This window comes from Rattus norvegicus, chromosome 9, assembly GCF_021556685.1.
Source record: "Rattus norvegicus strain SHRSP/BbbUtx chromosome 9, alternate assembly SHRSP_T2T, whole genome shotgun sequence".
In the NCBI taxonomy this organism is placed as follows: domain Eukaryota; kingdom Metazoa; phylum Chordata; class Mammalia; order Rodentia; family Muridae; genus Rattus; species Rattus norvegicus.
In genome coordinates this window covers 11,493,457-11,506,319 of record NC_141542.1, presented here as the reverse complement: position 1 = coordinate 11,506,319, position 12,863 = coordinate 11,493,457, and positions in this window count along the sequence as shown.

Genomic DNA, 12,863 nt, shown 5'->3' with positions numbered 1-12,863 from the left:
GTTGACCTCCAGTTGAACCAGCACCATTTGCTGAAAATGCTGCCTTTTTTTCCATTTGATGGTTTTGGCTCCTTTGTCAAAAATCAAGTGACCATAGGTGTGTGGGTTCATTTCTGGGTCTTCAATTCTATTCCATTGGTCTATCTGTCTGTCTCTGTACCAATACCATGCAGTTTTTATCACTATTGCTCTGTAATACTGCTTGAGTTCAGGGATAGTGATTCCCCTGACGTCCTTTTACTGTTGAGGATAGTTTTAGCTATCCTGGGTTTTTTGTTATTCCAGATGAATTTGCAAATTGTTCTGTCTAACTCTTTGAAGAATTGGATTGGTATTTTGATGGGGATTGCATTGAATCTGTAGATCGCTTTTGGTAAAATGGCCATTTTTACTATATTAATCCTGCCAATCCATGAGCATGGGAGATCTTTTCATCTTCTGAGGTCTTCTTCAATTTCTTTCTTCAGTGTCTTGAAGTTCTTATTGTACAGATCTTTTACTTGCTTGGTTACAGTCACACCGAGGTACTTTATATTATTTGGGTCTATTATGAAGGGTGTCGTTTCTCTAATTTCTTTCTCGGCTTGTTTCTCTTTTGTGTAGAGGAAGGCTACTGATTTGAGTTAATTTTATACCCAGGCACTTTGTTGAAGTTGTTTATCAGCTTTAGTAGTTCTCTGGTGGAACTTTTGGGATCACTTAAATAAACTATCATATCATCTGCAAATAGTGATATTTTGACTTCTTCTTTTCCGATCTGTATCCCCTTGACCTCCTTTTGTTGTCTGATTGCTCTGGCTAGAACTTCAAGAATTATATTGAATAAGTAGGGAGAGAGTGGGCAGCCTTGTCTAGTCCCTGATTTTAGTGGGATTGCTTGAAGTTTCTCTCCATTTAGTTTAATGTTAGCAACTGGTTTGCTGTATATGGCTTTTACTATGTTTAGGTATGGGCCTTGAATTCCTATTCTTTTTTTTTTTTCTCTTTATTTATTTATTTTATTTTTTCTTATTTACATTTCAATTGTTATTCCCTTTCCCAGTTTCCAAGCAAACATCCCCCTAAACACTCCCCTCCCCTAGTATATGGGTGTTCCCCTCCCCATCCTCCTCCGCTTACTGCCCTCCCCCCAACAATCCTGTTGCTTAAGGCTTTCTTCTTCTTCTTCTTCTTTTTTTTTTTTTTTTTTTATTAACTTGAGTATTTCTTATATACATTTCGAGTGTTATTCCCTTTCCCGGTTTCCGGGCAAACATCCCCCTCCCCCCTCCCCTTCCTTATGGGTGTTCCCCTCCCAACCCTCCCCCCATTGCCGCCCTCCCCCCATAGACTAGTTCACTGTGGGTTCAGTCTTAGCAGGACCCATGGCTTCCCCTTCCACTGGTGCTCTTACTAGGATATTCATTGCTACCTATGGGGTCAGAGTCCAGGGTCAGTCCATGTATAGTCTTTAGGTAGTGGCTTAGTCCCTGGAAGCTCTGGTTGCTTGGCATTGTTGTACTTTTGGGGTCTCGAGCCCCTTCAAGCTCTTCCAGTTCTTTCTCTGATTCCTTCAATAGGGGACCTATTCTCAGTTCAGTGGTTTGCTGCTGGCATTCGCCTCTATATTTGCTGTATTCTGGCTGTGTCTCTCAGGAGCGATCTACATCCGGCTCCTGTCGGTCTGCACTTCTTTGCTTCATCCATCTTGTCTAATTGGGTGGCTGTATATGTGTGGGCCACATGTGGGGCAGGCTCTGAATGGGTGTTCCTTCAGTCTCTGTTTTAATCTTTGCCTCTCCCTTCCCTGCCAAGGGTATTCTTTTTCCTCATTTAAAGAAGGAGTGAAGCATTCACATTTTGATCATCCGTCTTGAGTTTCGTTTGTTCTAGGGATCTAGGGTAATTCAAGCATTTGGGCTAATAGCCACTTATCAATGAGTGCATACCATGTATGTCTTTCTGTGATTGGGTTAGCTCACTCAGGATGATATTTTCCAGTTCCAACCATTTGCCTACGAATTTCATAAACTCGTTGTTTTTGATAGCTGAGTAATATTCCATTGTGTAGATGTACCACATTTTCTGTATCCATTCCTCTGTTGAAGGGCATCTGGGTTCTTTCCAGCTTCTGGCTATTATAAATAAGGCTGCGATGAACATAGTGGAGCACGTGTCTCTTTTATATGTTGAGACATCTTTTGGGTATATGCCCAAGAGAGGTATAGCTGGATCATCAGGCAGTTCAATGTCCAATTTTCTGAGGAACCTCCAGACTGATTTCCAGAATGGTTTTACCAGTCTGCAATCCCACCAACAATGGAGGAGTGTTCCTCTTTCTCCACATCCTCGCCAGCATCTGCTGTCACCTGAGTTTTTGATCTTAGCCAATCGCACTGGTGTGAGGTGAAATCTCAGGGTTGTTTTGATTTGCATTTCCCTTATGACTAAAGATGTTGAACATTTCTTTAGGTGTTTCTCAGCCATTCGGCATTCCTCAGCTGTGAATTCTTTGTTTAGCTCTGAACCCCAGTTTTTAATAGGGTTATTTGTTTCCCTGCGGTCTAACTTCTTGAGTTCTTTGTATATTTTGGAAATAAGGCCTCTATCTGTTGTAGGATTGGTAAAGATCTTTTCCCAATCTGTTGGTTGCCGTTTTGTCCTAACCACAGTGTCCTTTGCCTTACAGAAGCTTTGCAGTTTTATGAGATCCCATTTGTCGATTCTTGATCTTAGAGCATAAGCCATTGGTGTTTTGTTCAGGAAATTTTTTCCAGTGCCCATGTGTTCCAGATGCTTCCCTAGTTTTTCTTCTATTAGTTTGAGTGTGTCTGGTTTGATGTGGAGGTCCTTGATCCACTTGGACTTAAGCTTTGTACAGGGTGATAAGGATGGATCGATCTGCATTCTTCTACATGTTGCCCTCCAGTTGAACCAGCACCATTTGCTGAAAATACTATATTTTTTCCATTGGATGGTTTTGGCTCCTTTGTCAAAAATCAAGTGACCATAGGTGTGTGGGTTCATTTCTGGGTCTTCAATTCTATTCCATTGGTCTATCTGTCTGTCTCTGTACCAATACCATGCAGTTTTTATCACTATTGCTCTGTAATACTGCTTGAGTTCAGGGATAGTGATTCCCCCTGAAGTCCTTTTATTGTTGAGGATAGCTTTAGCTATCCTGGGTTTTTTGTTATTCCAGATGAATTTGCAAATTGTTCTGTCTAACTCTTTGAAGAATTGGATTGGTATTTTGATGGGGATTGCATTGAATCTGTAGATTGCTTTTGGTAAAATGGCCATTTTTATCATATTAATCCTGCCAATCCATGAGCATGGGAGATCTTTCCATCTTCTGAGGTCTTCTTCAATTTCTTTCCTCAGTGTCTTGAAGTTCTTATTGTACAGATCTTTTACTTGCTTGGTTAAAGTCACACCGAGGTACTTTATATTATTTGGGTCTATTATGAAGGGTGTCGTTTCCCTAATTTCTTTCTCGGCTTGTTTCTCTTTTGTATAGAGGAAGGCAACTGATTTATTTGAGTTAATTTTATACCCAGCCACTTTGCTGAAGTTGTTTATCAGCTTTAGTAGTTCTCTGGTGGAACTTTTGGGATCACTTAAATATACTATCATGTCATCTGCAAATAGTGATATTTTGACCTCTTCTTTTCCGAACTGTATCCCTTTGATCTCCTTTTGTTGTCTGATTGCTCTGGCTAGAACTTCAAGAACTATATTGAATAAGTAGGGAGAGAGTGGGCAGCCTTGTCTAGTCCCTGATTTTAGTGGGATTGCTTGAAGTTTCTCTCCATTTAGTTTAATGTTAGCAACTGGTTTGCTGTATATGGCTTTTACTATGTTTAGGTATGGGCCTTGAATTCCTATTCTTTCCAGGACTTTTATCATGAAGGGGTGTTGAATTTTGTCAAATGCTTTCTCAGCATCTAATGAAATGATCATATGGTTCTGTTCTTTCAGTTTGTTTATATAATGGATCACGTTGATGGTTTTCCGTATATTAAACCATCCCTGCATGCCTGGGATGAAGCCTACTTGATCATGGTGGATGATTGTTTTGATGTGCTCTTGGATTCGGTTTGCCAGAATTTTATTGAGTATTTTTGCGGCGATATTCATAAGGACAATTGGTCTGAAGTTCTCTTTCTTTGTTGTGTCTTTCTGTGGTTTAGGTATAAGAGTAATTGTGGCTTCGTAGAAGGAATTCGGGAGTGCTCCATCTGTTTCAATTTTGTGAAATAGTTTGGATAATATTGGTATGAGGTCTTCTCTGAAGGTTTGATAGAATTCTGCACTAAACCCGTCTGGACCTGGGCTCTTTTTGGGTGGGAGACCTTTAATGACTGCTTCTATTTCCTTAGGAGTTATGGGGTTGTTTAACTGGTTTATCTGTTCCTGATTTAACTTCGGTACCTGGTATTTGTCTAGGAAATTTTCCATTTCCTTTAGATTTTCAAGTTTTATTGAATATAGGCTTTTATAGTAAGATCTGATGATTTTTTGAATTTCCTCTGAATCTGTAGTTATGTCTCACTTTTCATTTCTGATTTTGTTAATTTGGACACACTCTCTGGGTCCTCTCGTTAGTCTGGCTAAGGGTTTATCTATCTTGTTGATTTTCTCAAAGAACCAACTTTTGGTTCTGTTGATTCTTTCTATGGTCCTTTTTGTTTCTACTTGATTGATTTCAGCTCTGAGTTTGATTATTTCCTGCCTTCTACTCCTCCTGGGTGTATTTGCTTCTTTTTGCTCTAGAGCTTTTAGGTGTGCTGTCAAGCTGCTGACATATGCTCTTTCCTGTGTCTTTCTGCAGGCACACAGCGCTATGAGTTTTCCTCTTAGCACAGCTTTCATTGTGTCCCATAAGTTTGGGTATGTTGTACCTTCATTTTCATTAAATTTTAAATGGTTTTAATTTCTTTCTTTATTTCTTCCTTGACTAGGTTATCATTGAGTAGAGCATTGTTCAATTTCCACGTATATGTGGGCATTCTTCCCTTATTGTTATTGAAGACCAGTTTTAGGCCGTGGTGGTCTGATAGCATGCATGGGATTATTTCTATCTTTCTGTACCTGTTGAGGCCCGTTTTTTGACCAACTATATGGTCAATTTTGGAGAAAGTACCATGAGGAGCTGAGAAGAAGGTATACCCTTTTGTTTTAGGATAGAATGTTCTATAAATATCCGTTAAGTCCATTTGGCTCATGACTTCTCTTAGTCTGTCTACGTCTCTGTTTAATTCCTGTTTCCATGATCTGTCCATTGATGAGAGTGGGGTGTTGAAATCTCCCACTATTATTGTGTGAGGTGCAATGTGTGTTTTGAGCTTTAGTAAGGTTTCTTTTACGTATGTAGGTGCCCTTGTATTTGGGGCATAGATATTTAGGATTGAGAGTTCATCTTGGTGGATTTTTCCTTTGATGAATATGAAGTGTCCTTCCTTATCTTTTTTGATGACTTTTAATTGAAAATTGATTTTATTTGATATTAGAATGGCTACTCCAGCTTGCTTCTTCTGACCATTTGCTTGGAAAGTTGTTTTCCAGCCTTTCACTCTGAGGTAGTGTGTGTCTTTGTCTCTGAGGTGTGTTTCCTGTAGGCAGCAGAATGCAGGGTCCTCGTTGCGTATCCCGTTTGTTAATCTATTTCTTTTTATTGGGGAGTTGAGGCCATTGATGTTGAGAGGTATTAAGGAATAGTGATTATTGCTTCCTCTTATATTCATATTTGGATGTGAGGCTATATTTGTGTGCTTTTCTTCTCTTTGTTTTTTTGTCAAGACGATTAGTTTCTTGCTTTTTCTAGGGTGTAGCTTGCCTCCTTATGTTGGGCTTTACCATTTATTATCCTTTGTAGTGCTGGATTTGTAGAAAGATATTGTGTAAATTTTGTTTTGTCATGGAATATCTTGGTTTCTCCATCTATGATAATTGAGAGTTTTGCAGGACACAGTAACCTGGGATGGCATTTGTGTTCTCTTAGGGTCTGTATGACATCTGTCCAGGATCTTCTGGCCTTCATAGTTTCTGGCGAAAAGTCTGGTGTGATTCTGTTAGGTCTGCCTTCATATGTTACTTGACCTTTTTCCCTTACTGCTTTTAATATTCTTTCTTTATTTTGTACGTTTGGTGTTTTGACTATTATGTGACGGGAGGTGTTTCTTTTCTGGTCCAATCTATTTGGAGTTCTGTAGGCTTCTTGTATGTTTATGGGTATCTCTTTTTTTAGGTTAGGGAAGTTTTCTTCTATGATTTTGTTGAAGATATTTACTGGTCCTTTGAGCTGGGAGTCTTCACCACTCTTTTCTATATGTATTATCCTTAGGTTTGATCTTCTCATTGAGTCCTGGATTTCCTGTATGTTTTGGACCAGTAGCTTTTTCTGCTTTACATTATCTTTGAGAGTTGAGTCAATGATGTCTATGGAATCTTCTGCTCTCTCTCTTCCATCTCTTGTATTCTGTTGGTGAAGCTTGTATCTACAGCTCCTTGTCTCTTCTTTTGGTTTTCTATATCCAGGGTTGTTTCCATGTGTTCTTTCTTGATTGCCTCTATTTCTATTTTTAATTCCTTCAACTGTTTGATTGTGTTTTCCTGGAATTCTTTCAGGGATTTTTGTGTCTCCTCTCTATCGGTTTCTACTTGTTTATTTATGTTTTCCTGGAATTCTTTCAGGCATTTTTGCTATTCCTCTCTGTAGGCTTCTACTTGTTCTCTAATGGAGTTCTTCACGTCTTTCTTGAAGTCCTCCAGCATCATGATCAAATATGATTTTGAAACTAGTTCTTGCTTTTCTGGTGTGTTTGAATATTCCATGTTTATTTTGGTGGGAGAATTCGGCTCCGATGATGCCATGTAGTCTTGGTTTCTGTTGCTTGGGTTCCTGTGCTTGCCTCTTGCCATCAGATCATCTCTAGTTTTACCTTGTTCTGCTATTTCTGACAGTGGCTAGACTGTCCTATAATCCTGTGTGTCAGGAGTGCTGTAGACCTGTTTTCCTGTTTTCTTTCAGCCAGTTATGGGGACAGAGTGTTCTGCTTTCGGGCGTGTAGTTTTTCCTCTCTACAGGTCTTCAGCTGTTCCTGTGGGCCTGTGTCTTGAGTTCACCAGGCAGGTCACTTGCGGCAGAAAAGTTGGTCTTACCTGTGGTCCCGAGGCTCAAGTTTGCTCGCGGGGTGCTGCCCACGAGCTCTCTGCGGCGGCACCAACCAGGAAGATATGCGCCGCCCTTTCCGGGAGCTTCCGTGCACTAGGGTTCCAGATGGCATTTGGTGTTTTCCTCTGGTGTCAGAGATGTGTGTGCAGAGTGCAGTCTCTTCTGGTTTCCCAGGCGTGTCTGCCTCTCTGAAGGTTTAGCTCTCCCTCCCACGGGATTTGGGTGCAGAGAACTGTTTATCTGGTCTGTTTCCTTCGGGTTCCGGCGGTGTCTCAGACGCACGGGTCCTGCGCCTCCTGGGCCCTCCCCTACGGGAACCCAGAGGCCTTATACAGTTTCCTTTTGGGCCAGGGATGTGGGCAGTGGTGGGCAGTGTTGGTGGTCTCCTCCGCTCTGCAGTTTCGGGAGTGCCCACCTGACCAGGCGGTGAGGTCTCTCTCCCACGGGGTTTGGGAGCAGAGAGCTGCTGTGGTTCGGGATCCGCGGGTGTGGGACTTCTGGTAAACACAGGAAGTGCCCGGGCGGTCCTAGATGAATTTTGCCTCTGTGTGTCCTGAGTTCACCAGGCAGGTTTCTTGCAGCGGAAAAGTTGGTCTTACCTGTGGTTCCGAGGCTCAAGTTTGCTCGTGGGGTACTGCCTAAGTCCTCTCCGGGGCGGCAGCAACCAGGAAGATCTGTGCTGCTATTTCCGGGAGCCTCAGTGCACCAGGGTTCCAGATGGCGTTTGGTGTTTTCCTCTGGCGTCTGGATGTGTGCAGAGTGCAGTCTATTCTGGTTTCCCAGGCGTGTCTGCCTCTCTGTAGGTTTTGCTCTCCCTCCCACGGGATTTGGGTGCAGAGAACTGTTTATCCTGTCTGTTTCCTTAAGGTTCCGGCGGTGTCTCAGGCACAGGGGTCCTGCCGCTCCTGGGCCTCCCCCCACGGGAGCCCAGAGGCCTTATACAGTTTCCTTTTGGGCCAGGGATGTGGGCAGGGGTGGGCTGTGTTGGTGGTCTCCTCCGCTCTGCAGCCTCAGGAGTGCCCACCTGACCAGGCGGTGAGGTCTCTCTCCCACGGGGTTTGGGAGCAGGGAGCTGCTGCGGGCTGGGATCTGAGGGTGTGGGTCACATTGGCTTTTTATCAGATATCTGAAAGAAAGACTACTTAGAGATTTTAGACATTCTCCTCCTACTGCAAACAACGAAAGCTTTTCTAATGTCTTCACTCAGTAAATGCAGTTGAGCACATGCTATGTGCTCATCGTTAAAGGTACTAAAAGATGAATACACCTTTCTTTGTGGCTCATAGATTGTCTGTTGAAGAAAAGAGCTTAGGTTAGTAAAAGGATGGTAGAAAATTTATGTGAGTTTGTATAATAAGCAGAGTGATTGGTTACATGGATGAGCCAGCCCAGATGACTGCAGAGGAAGTGAGGTGAGGGATTGTACTGGGTCTTGTATGACCTACCATTTCTCTTCTATGTTGCTTATTCTCTTGAGTGTTGTCTTTATTCTTTCTCTATCCTGCATACACTATTTAAATGAATGCAATGGCTCATACTTTGTGACTTTGAACTTCCAGAGGTCTTTATTTGTTAATAGAAGGAAGCACTTGCTAATGTAGTTTTGACAGAAATCTCCTGTTGCAACATGTTAAGAACCACTGAATATAATTTTGTTTTGTTTCTTTTTTGTAATTATTTTTATGTTATGTGCATTGGTGTTTTGAATACATGTATGTCTGTATGAGGGTGTCATATCTTGGAGTTATAGACAGTTGTGAGCTCCATGTGGCTGCTGGAAATTGAACCCAGGTCCAGTGGAGGAGCAGTCAGTGCTCTTAACTACTGGGTCCACTTTTGTAGCAACCCACTCACAAAACTTTGACCCAAAGTGTCCTGTCTACAAGTTTTGCAATGACAAAGATGGAACAGAAACAAAGGTAATGGCCACCTAATGACAGGCCCAAATTGAGATCCACTTCATGGGCAAGAACTAATTTCTGACACTATTAATAATACTATGTTATGCTTGCAGACAGGATCCTAGAATAACTGTCCTCTGAGAGTTTCCATCCAGCAGCTAATGGAAACAAATGCAGGCACCCATAGCCAAGCATTATATGAAGCTCAGGAAGTCTTGTGGAAGAGCTAGGGAAGGGGTTGAAGGAGAAGAAGAGGACAGGGACTCCACAGACAGTCCAATAGTGTCAACTAACCTGGATGCTTGGTGACTCCCAGAGACTGAATCATCAATCCAAGAGTGAGCATGAGATGGACCTAGGCCCCCTGCACATATATAGCATATGTGAAGCTTTGTCTTCATGTTTACTTTCCAACAACTAGAACATGGGTTGTCCCTGAATCTGTCGCCTGCCTGTGGATCTGAATCTGGGCTGACTTGTCTGGTCTCAGTAGGAGAGGATGTGCCTAGTCCTGCTGTGACTTGATGAGCCATGGTGGGGTGATGCCCATGAGGGCTTCCTACTTTTCAGAGAAGGGTAGGAGGGAGTTTGGGGGGTTAGCTATGTGATGAGGGGACTAGGAGGTGAAGGAGTCTAATATTAGATTGTACAGTGAATAAATAAATATGAAAAAATTCACTGAATAGAATACAGGCAAGCTTTTGTTGTATGAGAAGGTACACATTCCAGAAGGATTCCTTCAAAAAGATCCTACTTGTAATTTGTTCTTGGATTTATAAGATAGGAAAATAATGAGTAATGGATTATGCAATATTCATTACTTTTATGTTTTGAAGAAATTTATACCTGAATATAATAAATTTTAATCATATCTGTTGTTATAAAATATAATAAATAAAATGCTGTCTTTTATCCCCAACTAGATCCAGCACTGCAGTGTCCCAAGATATCTGGTAGATATCTTGCCAGAGGCACACATCCCAATTCCGTGGCAGCCCAGTGCCTCTAGCCACCGCACACTCTCTTACTTTTAAATTGCTACAAGAAAGAACATACAACACAATAACTTTGATCCAATTGATAAGATATAATTGCCCACCTAAACATACCAAGTCCTGTACACATCCATCCCTTAAGAACATTTATAACAACCTGTAAAGGTACAGCATGGAATCTTAACGTCAGCTTCTATGTTGTCCCATGGCTACTCTCTCCTCTACTCTTCTCTCCTCTCTCCTCCTCTCCCCTTAAACTTTTCTCCCGCCTGTCCTTCCTTCTCATCCAATGACAGGCCTTGTCCTATTCTGTACTGGCCCTCACCTGTATTTTACAAATTAAATGGGAAGGAGGTTCTGAGGAAGTCACCTGAGTCCCGAGTCTGTGACTAGGCAGCTCTCCTTGGGGCAGCGGAATTAGCATCAAAATACAGATAACTCCAGGGCAAATCACAACACATATCTACCAGCACTTTGCTCTTCAACCCCTCCTGTGTCCTTTTCCCCTTCCCCTCTCAAGTCCTTATTCTTTATACGAATTCTTGTATTATATCCTACTGAGTCCAGTTATTTTTGTCTGTATGTACTCCGGTATATGGCTGACTGCCTGGGTTTGGCCAACCTATCACCAGACTTGTCCCTGAAGGAAGCTGTCAAATGTCTTTAGTTCTTTAACTATGGATGGGGCCTTGTGTGCTCTTACCCAGCCATGCTAGAATATTGACTGGCATGGTCTTGTGCAACTAATCATATTGCTGGAGCTCATGGATACAACATCTCTCTCATGTCAGAAGACAATATTTCTCTCTAACTCTCCTGGCTCTTACAGTCTTTCCACGCCCTCCTCTTCAATGTTTCCTGAGCCTTGGGTCTAAGAGTTATGTTGCAGAAGTTCAGTTTGGAGATGGGCACCACACAACCTCTCATTTTTTGATCTTTGACTAGTATGATTCTTTGTCTGCTGATAAAGAAACTTCTTTGAAGATGTTGAGAGCTTGCACATCAATTTCTGCATCAAACATTGTCTTGTGTGCTTGATTCCCCATGAATTCTTGCATCTTCTCTCCCTTTGGAAGTTTTTTACTGTCCTTTGCCCATACACCATATTAATATTAAGTCACTTCTAACCAAAAAAAGAGCTTTTCTCATTCTCCCAAGATATTGTCTCTCTCAAGGCAGCTTTTCATCCTCTGTATGATTGAAGATTCAACACTTCATCCCCTTCACTAGAACATATTCTCAAAGCAAAAATGTTTGCATCTCTATTTCATCCCATGTTCTTAGCATTCATCCCTAATTCTGACACTGTATCTTAAGATAGGTTTCACAGTAACTGGGCACCATAGCAAAGGATCAAAAGATCAACTGAGATACCCTTTCAGATGATGTCACAGCCTCAGCCTATCTCCCTGAGAGTACTGAAGTTCACATTTGTCCCAGATTAAGACAATGGAATTGCTTCTTCTCTAGCCAGTCTGAAAATGAACAACTCTATGCAGAATATAAATCCATGTGTCTTTCAGGTCTTTGTCTTTGTCAGAAGCACAGACAAATTTGCACTGGAAAACTAAGAAGGTTGTCTAAGGCACATAGTAAGGGTTGACACCAAAAGCATGGCACAGAAGGGGTGTGTGTGTGTGTGTGTGTGTGTGTGTGTGTGTGTGTTACTTATTTAGTAGAGACTGTTTTACTTCATGGTAAATGCTAATAAGTATCTGCTAGTGGATAATTAAAAATAATCTTTCAGAATGAGTGATAAAAGAAGAATTAACCCGAATTAATTGTGTGTGATATAATTACAAGGGTGACAAAATGAAATTGGGTCTTAGAGATGTAAGAATTAGAAAAAAGGATTCTATACTTTTTAGAGAACAAATGATCAGCAGCTAATTGATTTTCTTAAAAATATGTAAAAAGATTGGAAATATTTATCAATGGTGGATCCAAATATGTTTCTCAGGAGACATCATGCTCTTTGAAACTTGTCTAATATTCTTAATGAATTTTAAAGGATATATGACAATATGTTGCAATGACTTGAAGATGAAATATCTCCCTTAGGCTCACATGCTTTAATACTCAGTCCCCAGCTGTTGGTGCTGCTTTGGCAGTTGGTACAACTTTAGAAGATGAACACTGGAGAAAATGGATCATTGTGGGGGTAGGCTTTATGTTTTTAAATTCGAGCTCCACTTCCTGTCTACTCTTTCTGCTTTTTGGCTGCTGATGTGATATAATTGGATGTCTTACCTACCTACAGTCATAGCTTTGCATCATTCTTTTTTTTTTTATTAACTTGAGTATTTCTTATATACATTTGGAGTGTTATTCCCTTTCCCAGTTTCCGGGCAAACATCCCCCTAATCCCTCCCCCTCCCCTTCTGTATGGGTGTTCCCCTCCCCATCCTCCCCCCATTGCCGCCCTCCCCCCAACAATCTAGTTCACTGGGGGTTCAGTCTTAGCAGGACCCAGGGCTACCCCTTCCACTGGTGCTCTTACTAGGATATTCATTGCTACCTATGAGGTCAGAGTCCAGGGTCAGTCCATGTATAGTCTTTAGGTAGTGGCTTAGTCCCTGGAAGCTCTGGTTGCTTGGCATTGTTGTACATATGGGGTCTCGAGCCCCTTCAAGCTCTTCTAGTTCTTTCTCTGATTCCTTCAACGGGGGTCCTATTCGCTTTGAATCATTCTTACTGCCATGACTGCCTTCCTATTGGTTGAACATTCACCAAGTCAAGTAGCCACATAAGCATCTCTTCCTTTAAGTTGCTTCTTGTACTTAAAAAATGTTTATGTAACTTCTTACAGAA